General features: G+C 41.2%; 1 long non-coding RNA gene across 1 annotated transcript in view; it reads left to right on the top strand.

Moving 5' to 3' along the window:
* Nucleotides 1-25,678, top strand: part of LOC132344363 (uncharacterized) — a 150,086-nt gene that overhangs the window by 47,834 nt on the left and 76,574 nt on the right. The window contains exon 2 of the long non-coding RNA XR_009493613.1: nt 6,982-7,084. This is a non-coding gene — a long non-coding RNA (uncharacterized lncRNA). The remainder of the gene's footprint in view (nt 1-6,981; nt 7,085-25,678) is intronic.

Raw genomic sequence — 25,678 nt, 5'->3', positions numbered from 1 at the left:
GGTGAATTGAAACCGTTTATCTGTCCCTTGGCTCTTGTTATCCTGCATGTATCACCTGCCTTCTTTAAAACCTTATTTTGTGGTGTCTTTTTGATTAGCACTGAGAACTTAGCATTACCTGTGCAGAGGACGTTTGGGAGGAGGGACGGTTATGATTCACTTGTCTGGCAACTGAGGGGACACTTGTTTTCCTTCTTCCATTCAACCAAATGCCTCAGGCTCAGCCTTGATTCAGGGTGACAGGTTCCATTGAGATCCTCTTCCACTTTCACTTTTCGTTGCTCAGCAAGACTGTCACATCTCTGCAGTGGCTGCTGTTTTGCCCTTGAAATTTTCCATACTCTGGATGCAGGGGGCTTGGCCCCGGGTCAGAACCCTCCCCCTGTAGTAATGTATACTATTAAGCAAATGGCACTGAGCAATGTTCTCTCCCCAAGTCAAAATGCTCCCATTTAGGTAAAATTTGAGCCTGCTGCTGGCAGTTAGAAGCCAGAATGGCAAAGGGAAATACAATGTAAAAGCAATATGAGTTTGAATGAAATTATGATAAGTGTCAGATGGCACTATTACCCGCATCCCCACAGGCAGGCATTAGGGAAGCTCTGTAATATAATGCTGGAACGGAATTCCAGTAGTAGAAGGAAGAATGGCATTCCAAACTGGAGTGTGAAATAAACATGTTAAGTCTTTGAGGTCCTTTAGGAGCCACGTATGTGGATCGAGGGGCCACAATTTGTATGTTGGTTAGATGAATGAATAAAACTCTGGTATGTTATGTATTTCTTGAGTATTTATATATATACATATACACACACACGTGTGTGTGTGTGAATGTTTTTTTCTCTTTGAAACTTAGAAAAGAAAGGAGATTAATGTCCCTTTTATTTTCAATAATCAGATAATCAGGTGTTACACACAAATGAATTCCCAGGTAACTGAAACCTTACTCATTTGAAATGTGAAACTAATTTTAACATGACCACTTTGGGGAGATAATTTTCCCACTGAAGAAATTAGATTAATGTGATCCTTCTTTGTTAAATTGAATACATCAAATAAATGTTTCTTGACTGTTTAGTTTACCATTTTCAGTAATTATGGTATTTTTATTGGGAAATACTTTATTAAGAAAGTGGCATTTATATAACCAACATGCCAGCATGTATGATGGTTAGAAATTTGCCACACATGAAAGATGATAGGCAATATGGGTAGAGGGGATAACATGATCAATAACACAGAAGAATGGAAATGTATATCATATTTTGAGAAAAGTGAGCAGTGTAATGTAAACAGAGTACATGGGCATATGTGTGTGTGTGTGTGTGTGCTAAGTTGCTTCAGTTGTGTCTGACTATTTCTGACCCTATGGACTGTAGCCTGCTGGGCTCCTCTGTCCATGGGGCTCTCCAGGCAATAACTAGGAGATGAAATATCAGAGGAAGAAACTAGAAATTTGTGATTAAATTGTATTAAATTATCTGCAGTGGGGTCAGAGAAGAGGGGTTAGTTAAATTTGAGACTATTTAGGAAATAGTCCAGAAATTCATTAAAGCAGTTCTGTTGGGGCTGTGTTATGAATATTTGGCAACATTTATCTTTACACAGAAATTATTTAGAAAAAAAAGTGCCTGTTGAAGTCATTCTATTGAGAGGTTATTTTGAAAATACTAGGAATAAATTGGCTATTTACTGTGTGATTTCATTCAGTTCGTGTGTATATATCTAGCCTGTATAATCAGCCACTCTTATTGTTTATCATGTGTATCAAACAGTAGGCGACATAACATTTTTAAAACTATTGTTTATTTTTTTTCATGAAAATGCATTTTATTTTAAATATGTCAGTGTGTACATGTCAGTGTCAAATTCCCAATCTATCCCCCCACCACCCATCCCCCCTGGTAATCAAAATTTCATTCTCTAAGGCTGTGGGTCTGTTTCTGTTTTGTAAATAAGTTCATTTATTGTTTAAATTACCAGTTAATTCATCTGTCACCCCACCCCTGTTTGTTTTACTCTGTAAGTTTGTGGTCCTCTTTTTTCCTTATCAAACCTCATATCTTTCCAGATGTGAGTGTTTCCAGAAACACAGTTTCCTATTTGACTTGTACATGCTGCTAAGTCACTTCAGTCGTGTCCGACTCTTTGCGACCCCATAGACGGCAGCCCACCAGGCTCCCCCGTCCCTGGGATTCTCCAGGCAAGAACACTGGAGTGGGTTGCCATTTCCTTCTCCAATGCATGAAAGTGAAAAGTGAAAGTGAAGTGGCTCAGTCGTGTCTGACTCTTCGCGACCCCGTGGACTGCAGCCTACCAGGCTCCTTCGTCCATGGGGTTCTCCAGGCGAGAGTACTGGAGTGGGTTGCCATACATAGTCATATATAAATAAATGAGGCACAAAAGATATTTAATGGCTTGCCTAAGGCAACACAGATAATTAACAGTTGAGCCAGACCAGAAGTAATAGTTTCTGATTTCTACTTCTGTGTTCTTTGCACTTATTTACAGTAACCGTGTTATTGCCAGCATCAAGCACAGTTCTGAACATAGTCGGTGCTCACTCCATGTTTGGCCAATAGAGAACTGAATAAATAGCAGCTAATATTAGCATTGAATTATGAAAGGATTGATATTAAATTGCTGGTGATGAATGATTCCCATGTCTGCTCAAAATCAATCCTTTCTTTTAATGACACACTAAGGATAATTCAAATGAACCATAGTAGTTAACTTCACTGAGGATAAACTAGAGCTCTATTGATTTTGCAGTAGCTTCCAGGGATCGTGGTGGTGGTTAAAAGTCATTCTTTTGATAAAAAGTAATTACATTTGGTTACACAAGGAGGATGATTTGTGGTCTAGAAAGAACAGTAGATCAGAGAAGTTAGGTTCAAATCCCTGCTCTGTCATTTATTAAACATTCTGACCTTAGGGAAAGTATATAACATTCTGAGCCCCAATTTCTACATTGATAAGGATAATAATATATGCATCAACTGGGTTGCTGTGCAAATCAAATGAGATAATATACATGTGGATATTCTTTGTGAACTATTACGTACTATTCCAATGCTATTTGGGGATTTTGTTATTATTTGATGTTTTAGATAAGATTAAAGGATGTTCAGTAACAGCCACAATGCCACGGCAATCCTATAACTCCAATCAGAAAGGTACTGCTGCAAAGATGACCAGCCTACATTCTATTGTGTTCTGACAAAGAAGAAGTTGGAAATAAATAATGACTCATTGTTACCAGGCTTACAAAAGGGAATGTTTCGGTAAGGCAGACATCCCTTTTTTAAATTCACTGTTAGGGGCATTGCTTGAAATGGCTTTGCAGTGAACTGATTGAATGTGGATTCGTGGGAGGATGACCCAGTTTCCACTTAGGTATCACTTTTTGAAATATGACGGCTTTGTCCAAAAAGCTCTGAAGGAGTTTGGCTGTCATAGCTAAGTTACACATGTGAAAATCCACAACAGTCCAGACCCAGAGCCAGTAGAAATGTATTTGCCATTTTGAATTTCTCAGTTGTGCTGGATTGCCCAGATCCACCCTATTGAAAACAAACTCACCATCTTCTACCCCAAACTGGTTCCTTTTCTTGGTTTTCTTATGAATATATCTAGCAGTTTGCCGCAGTGCATTTTGATTCTCTTTCTCTTCCCTAGTCACCGCGTCTGGTGCCTGTTATTTGACAGCGTCTTCTATATCAATTCCCTCCTTTCAGTGGTCACCACTTCATACCCTCGTTGTCTGTATGCATCAGGGACTACTAAGGGGTCTCTCTGCCTCCATCCTCTGTCACCTCAGTGCAGTTTTTAGGGCTCCCAGTTGTCAACAATGGACACATATCGAGGCCACAGTCTGTTCCAGACCTTATGTTCCACTGATTCCCTGTGTGGACTTGAGTAAGAATCTTTTTATCATGCTTTTTAGAATAAATCTTGCTTTTCTCACCCACTGTTGGCTTTATTCAGAATTTCCCTTACCTTTGGAAGCATCTTCCTTATCCTTATCTCTATCCCACACCCTGTTCTTAAATGGTGCAGCTCCAGAAGCATCTCCTCATCGATGCTTGGAGTCCTATGAAAATGAAAGTGTTAGTCGCTCAGTTGTGTCCAAATCTCTGCAACTCATGGACAGCAGCCCACCTGGCTCCTCTGTCCATGGGATTTTCCAGGCAAGAAAACTGGAGTGGGTTGCCATTCCCTGCTCCAGGGGATCTTTCCGACCCAGGGATCAAACCTGGGTCTCCTGCACTGCAGGCAGATTCTTTACTGACTGAGCTACCAGGGAAGCCCAGGTATTACCCAGGCTCAAATCATAGCTTTACCACTCCAGGATGAGTTGTCTCATGTGTTCTGTGACCTTGCATATGTCATCTATCCTCTTACAGCCTCAGCTTCCTAACCTGGAAAATGGTGACAGCCCTGTGACATAGGTACTGTTATTCCTGTGAGAAGAAAAGAAGCTGTAATGCATGAAAGACTTGCCACATGCCCACCATAGATTAGTCACCCCTATAAGGTAGCTGTTTTCACTGTGATTATGTCAAGTAGAAGAAGGAAGTGGCTACCCATTCCAGGATTCTTGCCTGGAGAATCCCTTGGACAGAGGAGCCTGGTGGTCTGCAGTCCAGGGGTTGCAAAAAGTCGGACACAACTGAGTAACTAACACTTTCATGTCAAATAGAGAAGATAGAACTCCCCTCTGAGTTTTGAAAGAACTGGGTACCCTTCTCAGGGGATTATCTTGAGTTGGTTTGTACATATTTTTTTCATGAGTTACTTCCTTAAGGATTTCAGACTCCTTGGGGTTGGGGAATTTATGTGGTATTTCCATGTGAAGTGCCTGCAGTAGGCATTCAGTAAACATTTATTGCAAGTGCTGCTGTGGTCCTAAGAAAATGGCCAGGATCATGCGCAGTCTGCTTCTTCTACCTTCTTTTGGGAGTAGACAAGTATGTGTATGCTCTTCACGAGAAGAGTCTAGGTTTCTTACAGCCCTCCTGTTTATACCCACTGGTTTTCACAGTAGCTAAGGAGGTCATCTTCCCATTGTCAGACCCCAGGCCTCAGTGCCCAATATGTGGCTTGAACTGCTTAGTTCCCAGGGAGGTCATCTACCCTTGTCACACACCAACACCCCCTCCCCTTTCTGTGTTCCCTCCTGTGGCACAGGTCCCGACCTGATTGCTTCTCTTCCCTTCCTATGTGATTTTGTGTGGATGTTTCTTACAGCCTTGGTTGTACAAAAGTCTTTATGCCAGTCTCCAGTTACTTTTTAGGAAGAATTTCTCCATTTGTTGCTGTATTTTTGATGTGTTGATGGAGAGGAGTTGAGCTCTGCACCCTTCTACTCTGCCATCTTGGTCTCCCCTGGAATAAAGAATACTTTAAAGAAGGTGATCATCATTCTTCCTTTCCAGTATGTGTGATAATGACACTGTGTGAAATGAAATGAGTCATATATTCCCAGCCTGGTTGTGAAAGATTGGGGAAAGACCTTAGCTTTTTGTATGTGAGAAAAATATTGTAAAGGCATTCAAAGAACACATCAATAATTCTTACCAAGTTAGCATTGGTTGAGAATCTGCTCCCAGGCCAGTTAATATTACTGTGTTAGGGCTTCCCTGTGGATTAGATGGTAAAGAATCTGCCTGCAATGCAGGAGACCTAGGTTTCATTCCTCAGTCAGGAAGATCCCCTTGGAGGAAGGCACGGCAACCCACTCCAGTTATTCTCACCAGGAGAATTCCATGGACAGAGAAGCCCACCAGGCTACTGTCCATGGGGTTGCAAAGAGTTGGACATGACCAAGCGACTAACACACACACATACTCTTAACTGCACACTTACTTTCCTGTTAATCTGCTTCACATTTCTTAGAAACTTTTCATTCTTATCATGTTTGTCCATGTGAGAGAACTAACTAACACAAGATAGAAAATAGTTGCATATTTAGTTGAATGTTTTAAGCTAATCTGGAGTCCCTATAATTTTTTCCTCTTCAGGACAGTCTGACTTAAACAACTCTCCAGAGAACTATGCAAATCCTGGCCTTGTTCCTGAGTCTTTTCTGAAATGGCGAGAAAGGATGTTAAAAATAAGTGCCCTCCTCCTGTTCCTGCCCCAGCTGTGTATAATGGGGAAAGGGTGGAGACCACCCCATGACATAATTGGAAAGCATTCTTCCTCCAGGCTCGGAGGCAATGTTGATGGTGGTGGTTCTGGGAGGCCAGGAGGGAGGAATTACGTAAGAAGGTTGGTAGAAAAGTGAGAAAGCGGGTGAATCCCAATGAGCCTCACCACAATGTCTTACACAAGCACATGAGCTGTGCTTCGAGTCCCTTTCTATTTTTCAGGTCCCTTACTTTGTTCAGAGCCCAGATGGCAGGCACTTTGCATATATGTGAGCACATCCCACTCATCTTATTAGAGTGCTGTGATTTCTAATGTGAGGGAAGTAATGGTGTTCAAATAAGCAGGTTTGGGGAATTCAGGTGACAGATCGAATTGAGGAAGTACAGTAATCTGTAGTACCCATAAATGAGAAAGAAGATAACTTAAATCCCATGGCCTGCTTTCACCTGTCTGGAATTTGAGTCAGTTGTCAATGATCATGGCCTCACAAGGGCTTCCCCAGTGGCTCAGGTGGTAAAGAATCTTCCCGCAATGCGGGCGACCCAGGTTTGATCCCTGGGTGGGGAAGATCTCCTGGAGTAAGGGAATGGCTACCCACTCCAGTATTCTTGCCTGGGAAATCCCATGGACAGAGGAGCCTGGTGGGCTACAGTCCATGGGAGTCCCAAAGAGTCGGACACGACTGAGTGACTAATGCTTTCACAACACTCTGCATGCAGTGGATTCTTGATATTGGTTGCTGACTGCCTGGTTAGTTTTGCCAGAAGGCAGTTCTATGATCTGAGCTTCTATTGTAACCAATTACAATGGGTTTGAATCTCTCTCCAGTAGTGGCTGCAATCAACGTGTGAACTGATGGTATCCTCGCCTCCTGAGATAAAATTGATGACAAGCATGCTGTGTTCCTGGGAAAACTGAATGCAGTCCTCTGGTAGGCCACTCAACTATGGTATTTTCCCCTCAGTACTTCTTTACACATGAATTAACCAGGAAAGATTGCACCTAAAAAGAAAGTCATCCACTGATGCACAGTGAAAAGCTTTATATCGCAGAACTGTTTCAAATGCTTTAGTTCTTTCTGTTGTTATTGTTAAGAATGAAATCCTGACAAATGAGAGGGAATGCAGTTGGCTTTGTCCCAAATTTATGTAGAGTATCAAGTTAGGTTTTGAGTATTTGTAGAGCAATAGCTCAGGATTGATGGGTGGAAATCTGATAATCCAGAAACGTGACCCAGCACAATATTGTCCTAATTTGCTTTGTGAGGATTAATTCAACTATTTTCTGCTTTCATGGCAGTGAATATACAGTGTGGTACAAATAATGCCCTGTAAACAAATTCTGAGCTTCCTTAATCTTTGCAAACATCCTAAGTTGACCTTTTCTTTGAGTCTCAGTGTCCTTTAGTAGGTTCTAGGATAGAGCACAAAAGCATGTATGGAAAGCCACGGAAGAAAGAAGATCCCAAAGAGAATAATTGTTCACTGGACCTAGCGTTCATTCCAGCAGTTGCATTTTTCTGTGATCATTTAAATGCAGTTTTATGGTTTGTTGATACTTTCTCCTAGTTGTCCACAATGACTGCAATAGTAGAAGTGAAATTACACTATAATGAAATATATTAAATATTCCCATGTTTATTCTGACTCTGAGATTTTGTTCCAGCACATGCAGGCAGTAATGAAACCAACAGAAGAAATCTGGCTTGCTAGCTAGCTATGATCTTGAATATCATCTAGGATATTCTCTCTTACTAGCCTCACAACCTCTCTCAGAGCAGTGGTTTGGCACAGGACCACATTGAAAAGCTAAGAAAAGCCAGCCTTGAGTCTTCTCCCCACACACAGACATGGAGAATGTTGCTCACAACTTAAGGGGTTTATAGATCTTTTATAAGTTTAGACTCCAGAGGTCCATGTTAGAGAATCTGTGTCATAGAAAAAGCTGGAGGAGAGTAGTGCCAGTTTAATTATAGTCAACGTGATTTTAAAACATTAACTTTTCCTCTAAGATAGAAGTGATAAACTCTGAGATAACGCAGTAAGAGGAGCAGTCACCATATAAGAATCTTTTCCTCCCCCACCCCTGCCCCATGTTTCTTAGTTTAGCAGCCAGTGTTCTATTTCAGCATTTTAGGACTCTCCTGTTTTATGAGCATCCTGTTAATTAGCTGTGTGGTTTCTATAAAACTGTTCCCATAGCATTGGTGGTAGCTATTTGTGGCTTCCAGAAAACCTGGACTTTTATGAAATACCCTTACAGAAAGAAAGGGCAACATAGTAAGTACCGGATAATCTGTGGTCATGGGGAAAGTAAGATTGACAGTAGGCATTAATAGAAAGGGGTTCAAGATTCCAGTCCTAATGTAGCACAAAGGGATTGAATACCTCTAACATAGAAAGGGCATGTTGTGACACCTCATAATTTCAGTCTTTGTCCTGCTAGACCAAGGATTTAGTCCTATGAGAATAACTTTAACACTGGAGGTCCTTTAGGTAACATTTTGTGAAGACCTGGATGCATTATTTTTTCCTTTTTTTTGGCTTTGATGAAACCCTTTTGGCCACATTGCATAAATGTGAATGGTAATTGTAGATTCCAACGTAAAGATAGAAAAGTAATATGTTTGGAAATAAAGGAAAGAAGGTTACTTCAAGCATTGAAAGTTTAGATAGTTGAAATGGCCCAGAATACTCACAGGTGTGAAAGGAAGGCTCATGCCCAGTTCAGTTCTGTTCATTCGTTTAGTTGTATCCGACTCTTTGTGGCTCTATGGGCTGCAACACGCCAGGTATCCCTGTCCTTCACCACCTCCTGGGTCTTGCTCAAACTCATGCCCATCGAGCCAGTGATGCCCTCTGACCATCTCATCCTCTGTTGTCCTCTTCTCCTCCTGGCTTCAATCTTTCCCAGCATCAGGGTCTTTTCCAGTGAGTCAGTTCTTTGCATCAGGTGGCCAAAGTGTTGGAGCTTCAGCATCAGTCCTTCCAATGAATGTTCAGGACTGGTTTCCTTTAGAATTGACTGGTTGGATCTCTTTGTAGTCCAATGGACTCTCAAGAGTCTTCAACACCACAGTTCAAAAGCATCAATTCTTCGGCGCTCAGCCTTCATTATGCTCCAACTCTTAGATCCGTACATGACTACTGGAAAAACCATAGCTTTGACATGCCCACGATGGGTCAAAAGGCCGACTTGAAACAAAAGCTGAGCTGAATGCATAGCAGAATAAGTTTTAGGCTATTTGCGAGACATCTGATCATGGATGCTGTTCTGGATGCTACTCAGCAACCTTTCATGTCTCTAGATCACCTTCCCTGAAATTCTAGGCCTAATGGATTTCAGTCTTTCCTGCATCAAAGCATATTCTCCCACCAGGAGGCAGTAGAGTGTAAAAGTGAAAAGCCTGGGCTTTGGGATCACGCTGTGTTCAATTTCCAGTTCCATCACTTACTGGGTGATCTTGGGACATTTTATGTAACTACTCTGTATATCAGTTTCTTTTCATAAAATGAGGATACTAGTCGTATCTATGTGGTAGAATTACTGGGAAGATTAAATGAGTTCATGTCTACAAATCACATAAACTCAACATGTAACCCAAGACATATTAGTGATTGTCACTATCACCCTATTTACTGTTTGTTTTTACTTAATATATTCATTGTAATGATTTGCCTAAGAAGTCATGAGGTCAGTGAAGATAGGAGCAGTGACTTATGAATGCTTATTGTCATTGTGACATTAGCACAATGTCTCAAAAGGAGTCGGCACAGGCATACAGAAAACGGACAAATGAACTTTTGATATATTTTCAGCAACAGTAGTTTTAGATTTAAGCATCATTTATCTAGCACTTTAATTAAGCTCAGTCCCTGTCCCTTGTGTATTAGCAAACTTTTTAAAAATGATGGAACAATCTCACATATGTCAAACATGTCTTGTGTATTGGAGCTCTATATTTTAGTTGGCCGTGTACAGACTTGGGAGCTAACAGTGATATCCGTCACCCCGTACAAGTTCTTTTCACATTTCATGGTTCAAGTTGTGAAGCTGAGGGTGCACACCTTCTGCATTTTTCCTGGTCACTTCAAATTCCATCAATACCTCTCCATCTGGCAGAAGTCTTTGCTAGTGTGGGCTAAGAAAAAAAAATTCTATTCATCTTCTTTTCCTGTCCAGGCAATTATTGACCTTCTTTCAATCCTTCTCTTTCATGGTATTTAACCTTGTCCTGCACATGGTTCGCTGTCTGATTTCTGATTTTTTAACAGGCACTTAGTACTGCTGCTTCTCAGCAACACTTTTGGCACTTCAGTGATTGCCAAGTTAGTTCAGCTTTTTCCTAATTTGGACTTTTTAAAGCCTTCCCTGTAGACGCTAGGGTTTGCCAGAATTGTGGCTCTGCACACAACTTGAGTAAACTTAATGCAACAAACCAACCTTAAAAGCTTGAATTTGATCAAGTCATTGAAACTTTATTCTTTTTCTTTTAAGATTCTCTCCTGATTCCAAATTGTCAATTAGACTCTGTTTTGAGCCAAGTTCTTGGTTCTTTTTGGGGGGGGAAGGGAGTGTTGGGTTGAGTGTGAATAAGAGGATGTTATAAATACTTATACATATGAAATAAATGTTTTTAGATAACTTTAGGCATTTATCCAAACTTCTATTGCCGAGCCTATTTATGTTTTAATCAGTTTTTCTCCTTTTTTTAAATATATATAACTATGCATGTAATATATTCCTCAAAGATATATTTCATTTTCACCTATCATATTACTGGTGTCCCAGGCTTGGCAAATAATTTTTGTACTGAGACTTATAATCCGAGCTCACCAACCTATTTAAATTAGTAACAAATATAGTAACGATAGCCATCTATATATCGTCATTAGGTACTAGACTGTGGTAGATGCTGTATGTGTATTGCTTTATTTAATCCTCACAACCATTGTAGAAACTAGGTATACTTATAATCCCCATTTTACAGAAAAGAAAACTGTGGTTAAATCACTTTCCCAAGGCTCTACAGCTTTAAGGCATCATGGTTGGTGTGGAATATATATATTTAAGTTTTTTGCCATTTAGTTGATTGCTGTGTGAGCATTAGCTACTGCTTGTGCTTTGGATAAATAGTGCTTTCTCTTCATTTCTATTGTTTTGTTCTTTATAAAATGAACAGAGACACAAACAAGTAAACAGGCAACTCTTCCTCATGATGATTTACTCCACTGCCTCCTTCATTTTAGCTCTTGGGCCTTGTCCTCCTCACTCCCATTGGCTTTGACAGTGGAATGACCCACAGACTTTAGCTAACTCTTGCCCTCATGAGCTCTGAGGTCTAACTTTTCAACATATCTCTCCGACTCTGGTCATCACCTCTTTCTACTCCACTGTGTATGTCTTCTGCCTTTTTACCCATGGGTCAGCCATTTCTTTGGCTTTTGTCCCTTGTCCCCCAAAGTAATGACTTATACGGTCCCATTCCAAGTCATTATCTATTAGAGAAAGGATATTCACAAGCTCAAGACTTCTGCTTTTGCCCACGTTGAGGAAAGAAAGGATTCTTTAGCTGGAGCTCAAGTAGAATGAGGACCAGAGAAAGGGATACCATTTTCTGAGGACTTTTCTCTTCTGGACAATTGTCATTACTCCAGAGTGCATCCTCTTGTTTTTACTAGACTGCCTTGAAATAGTCCTGTGAGCTGAGGCTAACCATATTTAGGCAATATGCAGAAAATGGTATAATTGTATTGTTACCTACAATTTACATTAAAATATATTTTGTACAAAATCAAGACATTTAGGTTTAAGGCATCAGCTTTTCATGGTGTTTCATAGAGGGCTGTGGCTTTCAGCTATTCTGCCACCTGAAAAATATTTAATAACACCAGTCTTATAAGGAGAACACTAGCCAACATCTTGGTTAGAGATAATGTGACACAAGACAGAAATGTTTTGGAGCATCTAAAGGAAAAGTCTAGAGTCTAGACATTAGGGTATTGAGCAAATCTAAATAGGGTGCCATAGTGTGGGGTTTTAAGCCCTTGAAACAGGATACCATTCTAGAGTTAAGGTAAAAGAAAACAAAGCCTAAATCTTTATCCACATTTGATGTAGTCTTGGCCTGTCACCTTCAAGACAGTATTTCTGAGGGGAGGCCACCAGGCAACAAACTACTCCAGAGCCAAGATGAACAGAACTGAATGTCAGCCTTGTGGCAATGGTCTAATGGCCACCTGCTAGATATCTGGCTCTGTGCTTTTTTTTTTTTTTTCCCCCAATTAAAAACAACAACAACAACAAAACAACAGGTCACCTACCTCATCACTCCTCTCCCTCTTTAAAAATGGGACTTAGCACACTGTGTTCCATTAGGGAGGTACATTATCCCAGCCTGTGACACCATGACCATTTCCTCTTTGGAGAAGGTGTTGGCTTTATTAATACAGATCCTCTATGAAAACTTAATGAGGCTATCTATCAACAGTGATGTAATAAATGTGCTTACTCACTGAATTAGTGTTGGCCCTCTGTGTTACCTCTTAGTATGCTTTTGTTATGGGCCTTGCTTCCTTTAAAAGCATATATGCTAGAAAGTAGACAGAAGAGCCCCTAATAATGGGATGGCCACAAGGCAAGCAGAGATAATACCTTTGGGATTTTTGAAGGCTTCATCTTAAACCTGATAATTGTGGGTGCTGGAGGAAAGCTGAAGGGGGACAGAAAACAAGCAAAGGGAAGGAGAAGCATGTAGGCAATAGACATAGAGTCCCTGTAGAGCCACAGGCACACCCTACCTGATGCTCATGCTCTGTAAGCTGATCATGACCAAGGGAAAAGTCCTTCTTTGATCAGAGGTAGGATTAACTTTCTGCTAAATTGTCAAGAGGAAAAATTTATTTCCCCTGGCCACCAATGAAATTTGATCTCCTTGGACCTCTAACTCAAGGAAGCTTCTTTCCTTTTTTTTTTTTTTTTTTCCCCTTAGCTTCCTGGTGCTTTCCACGATGGATGGCTCCCTAACTCTGTATTTCAACACAACTCATGTTCAGCTTCCTTCACTTTTGTCTCACTTTCTCATGTACCGACACCTCCATGTCTCTGGAGGTTCTCTGCTTTTAAGACCCAGGCTTTGGGGAAGCTCATCTATTTTGAGAGTCTTTGAGAAATATTAACTGTTCAGCTCCTGCTCTTTGTAATATCTTCATTTCAAAGGAGGTTTTCTGAAAATCCAATGGTTTACCCCAAAGTTTGGATCTTGTTAGTGTCTAATGCCATATCCTAGAGCCAAGGTGCTAGAACTCGAATGAGCAGGCCTGTTTGTAAAGCATGTGGAGATTTACTTGTTGTCAGGTGGGGGAAGGAAAGGAAGCTGGTGTTGAAGCAAGACTCACTTGGGAAGCAGCATCACTATCTAATTGGGACATGGGGGGAAGCTGATGGGTGCAGAACAGCAGGAATCTCATTGATGTGATCATAGTTAAGACATTAATCTATGTTAGAATATTACCTAAGCCAGTCACTGCAACTATGGAAGATGGGGAGCATCTGTCCTCCATGGGAAGGGGCTGGCAAGAGGTAGAAATCAATCAGGTAGAAATCAAAATGGCCTAAGGTTCAGACAAGACTATGGTCCCAAAAGAGAAATGCAATTTAAATATAAAACAAGGCACAGACTAGTTTCATAAATTGTTCCCAAATCATCAGGACATGGCAGAATCTCATTTTAGGTACCCCAGATACTGGGCTTTTTGTTATTACATTAATTCCAGATCCTATTTCCAGATTTGGTAGGCAATCCTAATGTGGCACCACGTTGGATGGGATTACCTTCAGGAAGTAGACAGGCTGAGTTCCAGGGGTAGAGAAAACAAGGACAATAACATGGAGTTTTTAGCAAATCTCTCAACACCATAACTGCATCTTATCTCATTCAATGATTTATTCCACAAACGTGTATCTAGCATTTGCCACGTACAAAAGACTGCTAGGCACTGATATCCTGCCTATTTTAGCTTGTAATGAGGATCAACCTGATCTCAGCAGACAAGTCTTATTTCCTGCAAGTCTTTATTTCCTGCAAGAGTGCCTATGTTTCTTTTTCTGTATATATCAAGTTAGCCAAAATGATCATTCAGGTTTTTCTGTCTCTTATGGAAACATTTTTGCTAACCTAATACTAAAAGAGGCTGATTCAGTAAATAGAAAATACTAGATAAAGAACAGAGGATCTAGGCTGTAGTTTCACTTGTATCAGTAGGTAAATCATATCTCTCCTTTGGTTTTATTTTCCTCCATGATGCATAAGGGGTTTGGGCCAGGTAATCATTAAGGCTTTTTTTCCCCTACTCTGGAATAATTTTTGGCTACATGACTCTCTGACCATCATTCATTCATTCACTCACCAATGACTATATTTGAAAGAGGAGGAAACTGAAGATAAACTGAAGATGATGAGCAAGAGAGGTTCTTGTTATGGCTTGTATTTTCTGAGTATCTTTTGAAAGTTTAAGTCTGGAGAACATGGAGCTTTGGAATGAGAAACACAGGAAGGCTTGAATTAAAGCCCCAGGAATCAGGGCCTTGGTAAAACAATGGGAAGAACTCCTTGTGCTCATTCATTGCTTTTCCACCCACAGTATAGTTGCTGCCCCCAAGAGGTCATGTCTTACTGAATGCAGTGTGTGCTCACCAAACACAGCGCTAATCAAATATCCTGTGGAGAACTGAATGCGTAGTAGGTAGCCACCCTGAATAAAGACCAATATTCACAGCCAACACAGAATTGTCTTTACAGTCAGGAAAGCACAATGCAGAGTGAGGTGGAAGGTAAACTGAAGAAACCATGGGCTGGTCAATGAGATTTGCAGCTGGCTGTGAGGAGGAGAGAGAGAATGGAAACAGGCATACGTTGCTCCTGACAAAATTGCATGGTTTTGGGCTCATTTTCTCACCTATCTCTGTCTTCTCCTATATGCTGCTGAAATTTAGGAGAAGGAAGAGATTGGTTAATTTGAATGTTGAAAAAGCTCACTCTCTGAGTCAGGTAGAATTTATCTTTGCTGTCTTTTGAGAGCTCTAGCTCGATGTCAGGGGTCCTCAGGCAGAGGCAGTATTGCTCTCCAGGGGACATGGGGCATTGTCTGGAGACATTTTTGGTTGTCATAACTGAGGTGGGCGTGTTCCTCTTATACTTTGGATAGAGGCTGAGGATGCTGCTAAATATCCCACAATGCACAGGACAAATGTTTTATAACAAAGAATCATCCAGCCCCAAACATCAGTGGTGAAGTTGAGAAACTTTGCTTTAGGTGATGTATTCATTAAGTCATTCAGGGCACCTCCTGTATTGTTAGGTTCTGGGAATATGGTGAGGAATAAGGCAAACGTGGTGCCTGCTGTCATGGAATTTACAATGGGGAAGATTGGAGATACGTAAATAGCAGTAGCTTCCTTTTATTTATTGCAGGTTATAATAAGTTCCTTTCTTTATCTTGTCAGCCTTGATTCCCCATGCCAATTCATACAACAGAGTGATATTTTGTTGAGGAAGTGGTGATGCTTTAAGCCACATGTGATCTCTGCCCTATAAAGGTCTACTGCAAGAGACAGACATGGGGATAAAGAATGGTGATGCTAGATGATAACTTTCATGGAGGTGTGGCCAGAGTGCTGTAGAAACATACAGTATAAGTGTGAAAGCACTTTTGGGGGGTGATGATGGCAGTGATGACTTTGTTCTTGCAGCCGAGTCCTAAAGAAATATTTTGAGTTTACTGGACAGAAGCTGGGAAAGGCAGTTCTAATTCTGTTAAAGAGACCAACACAAACAAAGGCATAGGGGATGAACATTCCTGTGCATTGGTGACATGGCTGTGGCACAGTGTGTTTAGCCTATGAGCTTCCTGAATGAGAGTGTCAGGGACAATGCTGAAGAGGAAAGCAGGAGCCGTAATAAGGAGGGTCTTAGAGAATATGTCAAGGTCCTTGAGGGATGTTTTCATCAGGATAGTGATATGGGTCAGGTTGCTTCTATAGGTGGATAAGACTTAATGAAGCCCACATTTAGCTATAACAATCATGATTAGATTGATTTACTGCAGTCTCTTCTGCACCCCCAACCAAGGTTGTTTTCCATCAATGATGTCTCATTGTTTACTTTAACAGATTCTAACTCTACCAAGCAATTGAGGGCCTGACATGAGCCTGGGCTCTTTAGAGTGATCAGCCTTCATTCACCATTGATTGGGTTCTCCTGAAATTATAAACCATTGAATTTGGAAAGAACCTTATAGGAAGGTTAAGAGGAAGAGACTAATGTTCGGTAACTGCTTCTTATGTGCCAATAACTGTGCCTCCCTTATTTCCCATATATCTTCAGTTTTTAATGCTCAGAAGAATCTCAATAAATGTTAAGTATCATCATCATTTTCATCGCCTTTGTTCATATAATTCTCACAGCTCTTAGAAGACGATGCTTCTAGTGTTTCCATTTTGTGTATGGGAAACCTGAGAGCCAGAACTTAAAGCACCTCTGAAACTAGGGACTTTTCTTAGGTATGTAGGCAAACGTTTACAAAGGGACAAAAAAAAAGTGAGGAGAAACATCTCTTTGTCTTGATGTTTCCAGTATCTTTGGATCTAAGCACTGTTCTTTATGTTTTTAGAGATTTATATATATATACATATATATATACACACACACACACACACACACATATATATGTATGCCAAGTCGCTTCAGTCGTGTCTGACTCTGTGCAACCCCATAGACGGCGGCCCACCAGGCTCCCCCGTCCCTGGGATTCTCCAGGCAAGAACACTGGAGTGGGTTGCCATTTCCTTCTCCAATGCATGAAAGTGAAAAGTGAAAGTGAAGTCGCTCAGTTGTGTCCGACTCTTCACGACCCCATGGTCTGCAGCCTACCAGGCTCCTCTGTCCATGGGATTTTCTAGGCAAGAGTACTGGAGTGGGGTGCCATTGCCTTCTTATATATATATATATATATATATATATACACACACACACACACACAGTTATATATACATATATATATTTACTGAAGTATAGTTGATTTACAATGTTTTAATTTTTGCTGTACACATTTTTTGGTATTCTTTTTATTATAGTTTATTCCCAGTATTGAATATAATTCCCTGTGTTATACAGTAGGTGCTTGTTGTTTGAAAGTGAAAGTGAGAGTCACTTAGTCATGTCCAGTTCTTTGCAACCCCATGGGCTATACAGTCCATGGATTTCTCTAGGCCAGAATACTGGAGTGGGTGGCCTTTCCCTTCTCCAGGGGATCTTCACAACCCAGGGATCAAACCCTGGATTCCCGGATTGCAGGTGGATTCTTTACCAGCTGAGCCACAAGGGAAGCCCAAGAAGACTGAATTGGGCAGCCTGTCCCTTCTCCAGTGGATCTTCCTGTCCCAGGAATCAAACTGGGGTTTCCTGCATTGCAGGTGAATTTTTGCCAGCTGAGGTATGTTATTTATCCATCATGTATATAACAGTTTACATCCAATAAATTCCACTCCGATAAGTTTGCATCACAAAGTTCCACTTTGTCCCTCCCCGACACCTTTCTGTGACAATCACAGGCCTATAATCCTGTGAAACGTAAGGAGTGTCTTAGACCTTTTGAGGTTAAAGGAGAGACAGAAAGAATGACCTGTGATTGATTCTGCTATATCTACCAACCCTACTGCTTCTCTCTACCCCATTCCCTGGCACATTGTTTTTTCAGAAAATTCAGTTCAGTTAAGTCACTCAGTTGTGTCCAACTCTTTGCGACCCCATGGACTACAGCACGCCAGGCTTCCCTGTCCATCACCAACTCCCGGAGTACACTCAAACTCATGTCCATTGAGTTGGTGATGCCATCAAACCGTCTCATCCTCTGTTGTCCCCTTCTCCTCCTGCCTTCAATCTTTTCCAGCATCAGGGTCTTTTCAAATGAGTCAGCTCTTTGCATCAGGTGGCCAAAGTATTGGAGTTTGAGCTTCAGCATCAGTCCTTCCAATGAACACTCAGGACTGATCTCTTTTAGGATGGACTGGTTGGATCTCCTTGCAGTCCAAGGGAAACTCAAGAGTCTTCTCCAACACCACAGTTCAAAAGCATTAGTTCTTCGGGTTCAGCTTTCTTTAAGTCCAAATCTCACATCCATACATGACTATTGGAAAAACCATAGCTTTGACTAGATGGACCTTTGTTAGCACAGTAATGTCTCTGCTTTTTAATATGTTGTCTAGGTTGGTCATAACTTTTCTTCCCCTGTGGCTCAGCTGGTAAAGAATCCCCTTGCAAAGTGGGAGACCTGGGTTTGATACCTGGGTTGGGAAGATCCTTTGGAGAAGGGAAGAAATGAAGTGAAGTGAAGTCGCTCAGTTGTGTCCGACTCTGTGTGGCCCCATAGACAGCAGCCCACCAGGCTCCACTGTCCCTGGGGTTCTCCAGGCAAGAACACTGGAGTGGGTTGCTATTTCCTTCTCCAGTGCATGAAAGTGAAAAGTGAAAGTGAAGTCGCTCAGTCCTGTCCGACCCTCAGCGACCCCATGGACTGCAGCCCACCAGGCTCCTCCACCCATGGGATTCTCCAGGCAAGAGTACTGGAGTGGGTTGCCATTTCCTTCTCCAGTGGATCTTCCTGACCCAGGGATCAAACCCAGGTCTCCCACATTGCAGGCAGATGCTTTAACCTCTGAGCCACCAGGGAAGCGGGAAAGGCTACCTAATCCAGGATTCTGGCCTGGAGAATTCCATGGACTGTATAGAACATGGAGTCGCAAAGAGTCAGACACGACTGAGTGACTTGCACTTTAACTTTTCATTTTCTTCCAAGGAGTAAGCATCTTTTAATTTCATGGCTGGAATCACCACCTACAGTGATTTTGGAGCCCCCCCCCAAATAAAGTCAGCCACTGTTTCCACTGGTTCCCCATCTATTTGCCATGAAGTGATTGGACTGGATGCCATGATCTTAGTTTTCTTTTTTTTTAAATTTTATTTTATTATTTAACTTTACAATATTGTATTGGTTTTGCCATATATCAACATGAATCTGCCACAGGTATACACGTGTTCCCCATCCTGAATCCTCCTCCCTCCCCGTACCATCCCTCTGGGTCATCCCAGTGTTGAGCTTTAAGCCAACTTTTTCACTCTCCTCTTTCACTTTCATCAAGAGGCTCTCTAGTTCTTCTTCACTTTCTGCCATAAGGGTGGTATCATCTGCGTATCTGAGGTTATTGATATTTCTCCCAGCAATCTTGATTCCAGCTTGTGCTTCTTCCAGTCCAGCGTTTCTCATGATGTACTCTGCATAGAAGTTAAATAAGCAGGGTGACAATATACAGCCTTGACGTACTCCTTTTCCTATTTGGAACCAGTCTGTTGTTCCATGTCCAGTTCTACTTGCTGCTTCCTGACCTGCATACAGGTTTCTCAAGAGGCAGGTCAGGTGGTCTGGTATCCCCATCTCCTTCAGAATTTTCCACAGTTTATTGTGATCCACACAGTCAAAGGCTTTGGAATAGTCAATAAAGCAGAAATAGATGATTTTATGGAAGTCTCTTCCTTTTTCCATGATCCAGCATTTGATCTCTGGTTCCTCTACCTTTTCTAAAACCAGCTTGAACATAAGGAAGTTCACAGTTCATGTATTGCTGAAGCCTGGCTTGGAGAATTTTGAGCATTACTAGTGTGTGAGATGAGTGCAATTGTGCAGTAGTTTGAGCATTCTTTGGCATTGCCTTTCTTTGGGATTAGAATGAAAACTGACCTTTTCCAATCCTGTGGCCACTGCTGAGTTTTCCAAATTTGCTGACATATTGATTGCAGCACTTTCACAACATCATCTTTTAGGATTTGAAATAGCTCAACTGGAATTCCATCACCTCCACTAGCTTTGTTCATAGTGATGCTTCCTAAGGCCCACATTGACTTCACATTGACTTCACATTCCAGGATGTCTGGCTCTACCTGAGTGTGACTGATCACACCATCGTGATTATCTGGGTCGTGAAGATCTTTTTTGTACAGTTCTTCTATGTATTCTTGCCACCTCTTCTTAATATCTTCTGCTTCTGTTAGGTCCATACAATTTCTATCCTTTTTTGTGCCCATCTTTGCATGAAATGTTCCCTTGGTATCTCCAGTTTTCTTGAAGAGATCTCTAATCTTTCCCATTCTGTTGTTTTCCTCTCTTTCTTTGCATTAATCGCTGAGGAAGGCTTTCTTATCTCTTCTTGCTGTTCTTTGGAACTCTGCATTCAAATGGGTATATCTTTCCTTTTCTCTATTGCTTTTCACTTGTCTTCTTTTCACAGCTATTTGTCAGGCCTCCTCAGACAGCCTTTTTGCTTTTTTGCATTTCTTTTTCTTGGGGATGGTGTTGATTCCTCTCTACTGTACAATGTCATGAACCTCTGTCCATAGTTCTTCAGTCACACTGTCTGTCAGATCTAATCTCTTGAATCTACTTGCCACTTTCATTGTATAATCATAAGGGATTTGATTTAGATCATACCTGAATGGTCTAGTGGTTTTCCCTACTTTCTTCAATTTAAACCTGAATTTGGCAATAAGAAGTTCATGATTTGAGCCACAGTCAGCTCCTGGTTTTGTTTTTGCTGACTGTATAGAGCTTCTCCTTCTTTTGCTGCAAAGAATATAATCAGTCTGATTTTGGTATTGACCATCTGGTGATGTCCATGTGTAGAGTCTTCTCTTGTGTTTTTGGAAGAGGGTGTTTGCTATGACCAGTGTGTTTTCTTGGCAAAACAGTTTTATTCTTTGCCCTGCTTCATTCTGTACTCCAAGGCCAAATTTGCCTGTTAGTCCAGGTGTTTCTTGACTTCGCACTTTTACATTCCAGTCCCCTATAATGAAAAGGACATCTTTTTGGGTGTTAGTTCTAGAAGATCTTGTAGGTCTTCATAGAACCATTAAACTTCAGCTTCTTCAGCGTTACTGGTTGGGGCATAGACTACGATTACTGTGATATTGAATGGTTTACCCCTGGAAACGAAAAGATATTATTGTGTCGTTTTTGAGATTATATCCACATACTGCATTTCGGACTCTCTTGTTGACTATGATGGCTACTCCATTTTTTCTAAGGGATTCTTGCCCACAGTAGTAGGTATAATGGTCATCTGATTTAAATTCACCCAATCCAGTCCATTTTAGTTCGCTGATTCCTAAAATGTCGTCATTCACACTTGCCATCTCCTGTTTGACTACTTCCAATTTGCCTTGATTCATGGGCCTAACATTCCAGGTTCCTATGCAATATTGCTCTTTACAGCATCGGACTTTGTTTCTATGAAGAAAATAAAAACCCATATTGTGTCTGTTGACGTGGTTGGAGGCCTGGTCTTAACAGGGGCCAGGAGTTGGAGGGAAAATTCCATTCTCCCTGACTTTCTCCATGATCAGAAGGCCATTCTTTCCCAACCGTTGCCGGTGCTCCCTTCCCCCTGCTCCCTGCAAGAGCACTACATTTTACCCACTTTCTCATTTGTATGTATTTTCTGGCACCAATTTTATTACCCATTTATTGCTTTCTTTATTTCTGACAGAGATATATGTTATGCTTCTTTTTGCTATTTCTTCCATTGATCACGGTTGTTGACAAGGAAGGCCTTTTCATCCTTTGTTATCTCTATTTTACTTCATGCATGTTTCCTGAAAGGTCCATGGCAGATTGCTGCCCTCGGTAGGCTGCCCCTTTCATGTGAGATGCCACGTAGCCCAGTGAACTTTCATTAACTCCATTTACAAGGGGCAGAAGTTTTCATCTAATTCCCTAAGATGTTTCATTTTTAATATTCTTTTTGCATAATTTACTGTGCACCGGGTACTGTGCTAGTGCTTTACATGCATCATGTCACTTAATCCTCATAGCACCCCTCTGAGATAGGTTTGATTGTTAACATTCTATTTTAAAAATGAAGGAACTCAGAGGGTTGAAGGTTCATTCCCGAGGTTGTACAGGAAGTTTGACTCTTGATCTAGTATGACCGGATGTATGTAAGAGGAGTAGTGATGACTCAGCCATTAAAATAATGATTTGAAACAGATGTATCTTTGGCCAAGCTTTATACTTTTATATGTAGGCTCTTGGAGAACACATGGGTAGTTGTGGTATTGATGGCATATTGGATAGTTTTGCTCATGGGATGTATCTAAGAAGATATTAAAGCTCCTCACTTTAAGAAAGTTGTTTGTTTGTTTTGGCTATGCTGGGTCTTTGTTGCTGCTTGGGATTTTTTCTAACTGTTGTGAGTGGAGTCTACTCTTTGTTGTGGTACGTGGGCTTCTCACTGTGGTGGCTTCTCTTGTTACAGAACACAGGCTCTAAGATGTGGGCTCAGCAGTTGCAGCTACCAGCCTGCAGAGCACAGGCCTAGTAGTTGTGGTGCACAGGCTTAGTTGCTCCATGGCTTGTGGGATCTTCTTGGACCAGGGATCGAACCCATGTCTCCTGCAATGGCAGGCAAATTATTTTACCACTGAGCCACCAAATAAGCCTGCTCCTCAATTTTTGATTTCCAAAAAGCACTCTATATAATGTAATTGTTGGTAACAAGATACGTTGCAGTTTTGCAATGAGGCTAGGATTTTGAGGGACATATAGCAATGAGCTATCTGTGTACATTTACTTGTTCCTCTGGCGGGAGGATTCCAAGCCCTTCTAAGCTGATGCTTTCAACCTAATTACTCTGCCCTGTTCAGTGCATGAGTTTCTGATTGGATTCTGACCAATACTAAAAAAAAAAAAAAATACTGAAAAAAGCAAAAATTAAAAATTCCAACCCAACTTGCTGTGTATGTGGTATGCCCTATTCATATCCCAGTGATCTCAAGTGCCTCTTCCCATCTCTAGGTGTACTTTCTGCACACCTCATGATTTCTGATTAATTTCCTAGCTATTCTGCTAGAACTTGCATTCCCTAAATTCCATGTCACTTTGTTACCCTTACCTCCTACTTAGCCTGAGTGCTAATCCCTTTCCCTTGGGAGCTGAAACCTGTCATGTCTTTCAACCCTAATTTCTTTTGGAATCTTTTCTTCAAACTGCCTGGATCCTTGATTCTTGGTGCTGTGTGTTTGGCTTTGGGTGTTGTCATTGTCTGGAGATTTCCCATTGTTTTGCCCCATCTTGAAGACCTCATCTCCAATCCTTTCCAAGATGGCAACTCCAGCCCAAAGCAAACAAAGTTTTGAAGATTTTATTGGGATAGTAAGTACCCGCCTACTTTGCAACCACAGTTTATGGGCTAAGCCACATCACCCCATCATTTCCTTTACTCCCTAATGTACCTTGTTCTAGCCTTCTCTGCTTTCTCACTAAGATCCTGGAATGCCTGGTGGCCACGTTTCCTGAAATGGACACTGTTGTTCAAACTCACACACTCACTCTTTTAGCCCTGTGGTGGAAACAACTTACCTGAAGGACAAGAAGGCCCCCTCTCCATTAACAACAATGTAAGGTTATGAAACAGCAATTTTTCTCCTAAAGCTCGACTGCCTACTTGCTGTTCACAAGAACAGAAGAGGTAGAGAAATAACCTAGCTTTCTCCACTTCCTCTGACTTTCAAGCAGCCCATTAATATGGCTAGTTAGTACTTTCCAGTTTATGCCATCAACATTGTAAATTCAGTAGCTTAAGTCTCACAGTGATTTTGGTATAAGCTTTTAATCTTAGTAATGATTCCTTGATCAGCTGTGTCCCTTCCAATTCAGAGGTCATTGGAGGTCCCTGTTGAGAACTCCCCAGCTGTTCCAGTTCAGTTCATGTATATTTATTTACATGGCTTTTGAACCACATTTGGGTATGCAGGATAGCAGCTCCTTTTAGAGGTTGGTGTTCCACATAATTTCCTGAAAGTGAAGCGGGGCTGGGAGAAAACCAAACCAAAACACAGTGTGTCTGTGGTGCTTGAGATGCAACTGGCATCCTGCTTTAACTACCCCCAGGTTAATGGCAGGCCTGCCAGAGCCTCTTTGTTGTTTTCAAAAAGGCCAATTGGAAACAAAACGCCATTTTCCAGGTAGGATATCATTTTGTTGGCAAACACAGGACATTTAGACAAGGAAATCAAAATGATCCACTGAAAAGTGTTAAAATTCAGTCAAACTGTTCATTTGGTCTCATTCTGAGCCCAGAACAAAATGTACTTGCTTGAAACATCCAGCTAAAAGGGCTTGCATGTGGATATATGAATAAAAAGACTTCATAGTGATCAGTTTCATGTCGTAGCTGAAGTGCAGTTAAATACTCTTTTTGAAAAAATTTGTGAAAAACTCGTGGCATCAAATGGCACGTAAACAGATTTTAAGGATTAACATGTTTCTCTTAGGAACTTGAAAGTATATAGCCACAAGATTCTAGTTGTGACAAGGACATTACAGATCACCTGGGAAAATCTCCTAAACTTATAGATGATGGAAATGAGGATTCAAGAGGGAAATTCCTTGTGGACATGCACACAGCAAGTTAGTGGCAGAGTGAAGATGGAATTCCAGGCTGTGATTAGAGTATTGGTACACCCCTCCTTCATCTTAAAACTATAGATAGATTGGTGGTAAATTTCATCTTTATGCCCTAATTTAGGGAGACTGTAGAGTAGTAAATTTCAGAGGAGCATAGACAGCTCCTCTGTCCATGGGATTCTCCAGGCAAGAACACTGGAGTGGGCTGCCATGCCCTCTCCAGGGGATCTTCCTGATTCAGGGATCGAACCCACACCTCTTACATCTCCAGCATTGGCAAGCAGATTCTTTACCACTAGTACCACCTGGGAAGCCCAGATGAAGGGTACCTTTGACCTTGTTGCTTCTAAATCAGTTCTTAGAGGAAGTTCCCTGGCATTCCAGTGTTTAAGAATCTACCTTGCGATGCAGGGGACATGGCTTCCATCCCTGGTTAGGGATCAGATATAGGGAGACTGTAAAGTAGTTCCCTGATCAGGGAACTAACATCCCACATGCTGTGGGACAACTAAGCCCATGTGTCGCAACAAAATAAAGATCCTGCATAATGCAACCAAGATCCCACAGGCTGCAACTAAGACCTGAAGCAGCCAAATAAATATTTTTTAAAATTAAAAAAAAAAATAAAGGAGTCCTCAGAATTACCACATTCCCTTGTGATGAAGTCTTTTTTTTTTTTTTTTTTTAATGGTCATTAAATGTTGGACTGGAAGTCAGCAGCAGGCAAAATATTTTCAAACCTCTATCACTTGATGCTAGAGCCCAAATGATAATAAAGCTTCTCTGTGATTATATTGTGTCACTGGGAAGAAATAGAATTTGATTTATAAAAATTCAATTTAGGGAACTCTTCTGGAACCTACTTGCATAAAGCCAGGCACATCTGCACAGCAGTAACAACATGCAGAAGCACTTCTGTTGAAAAAGTGTCTTCTAGGAAAGTGGAAAGAATGTATACAGTTTTAGCCTCAAGCTGGGGAAACAAATTTCAGAATATTTCCTGAACAAAGGCT

Source organism: Bos taurus, chromosome X, assembly GCF_002263795.3.
Source record: "Bos taurus isolate L1 Dominette 01449 registration number 42190680 breed Hereford chromosome X, ARS-UCD2.0, whole genome shotgun sequence".
In the NCBI taxonomy this organism is placed as follows: domain Eukaryota; kingdom Metazoa; phylum Chordata; class Mammalia; order Artiodactyla; family Bovidae; genus Bos; species Bos taurus.
This window is presented reverse-complemented; position numbering and strand designations above follow the sequence as displayed.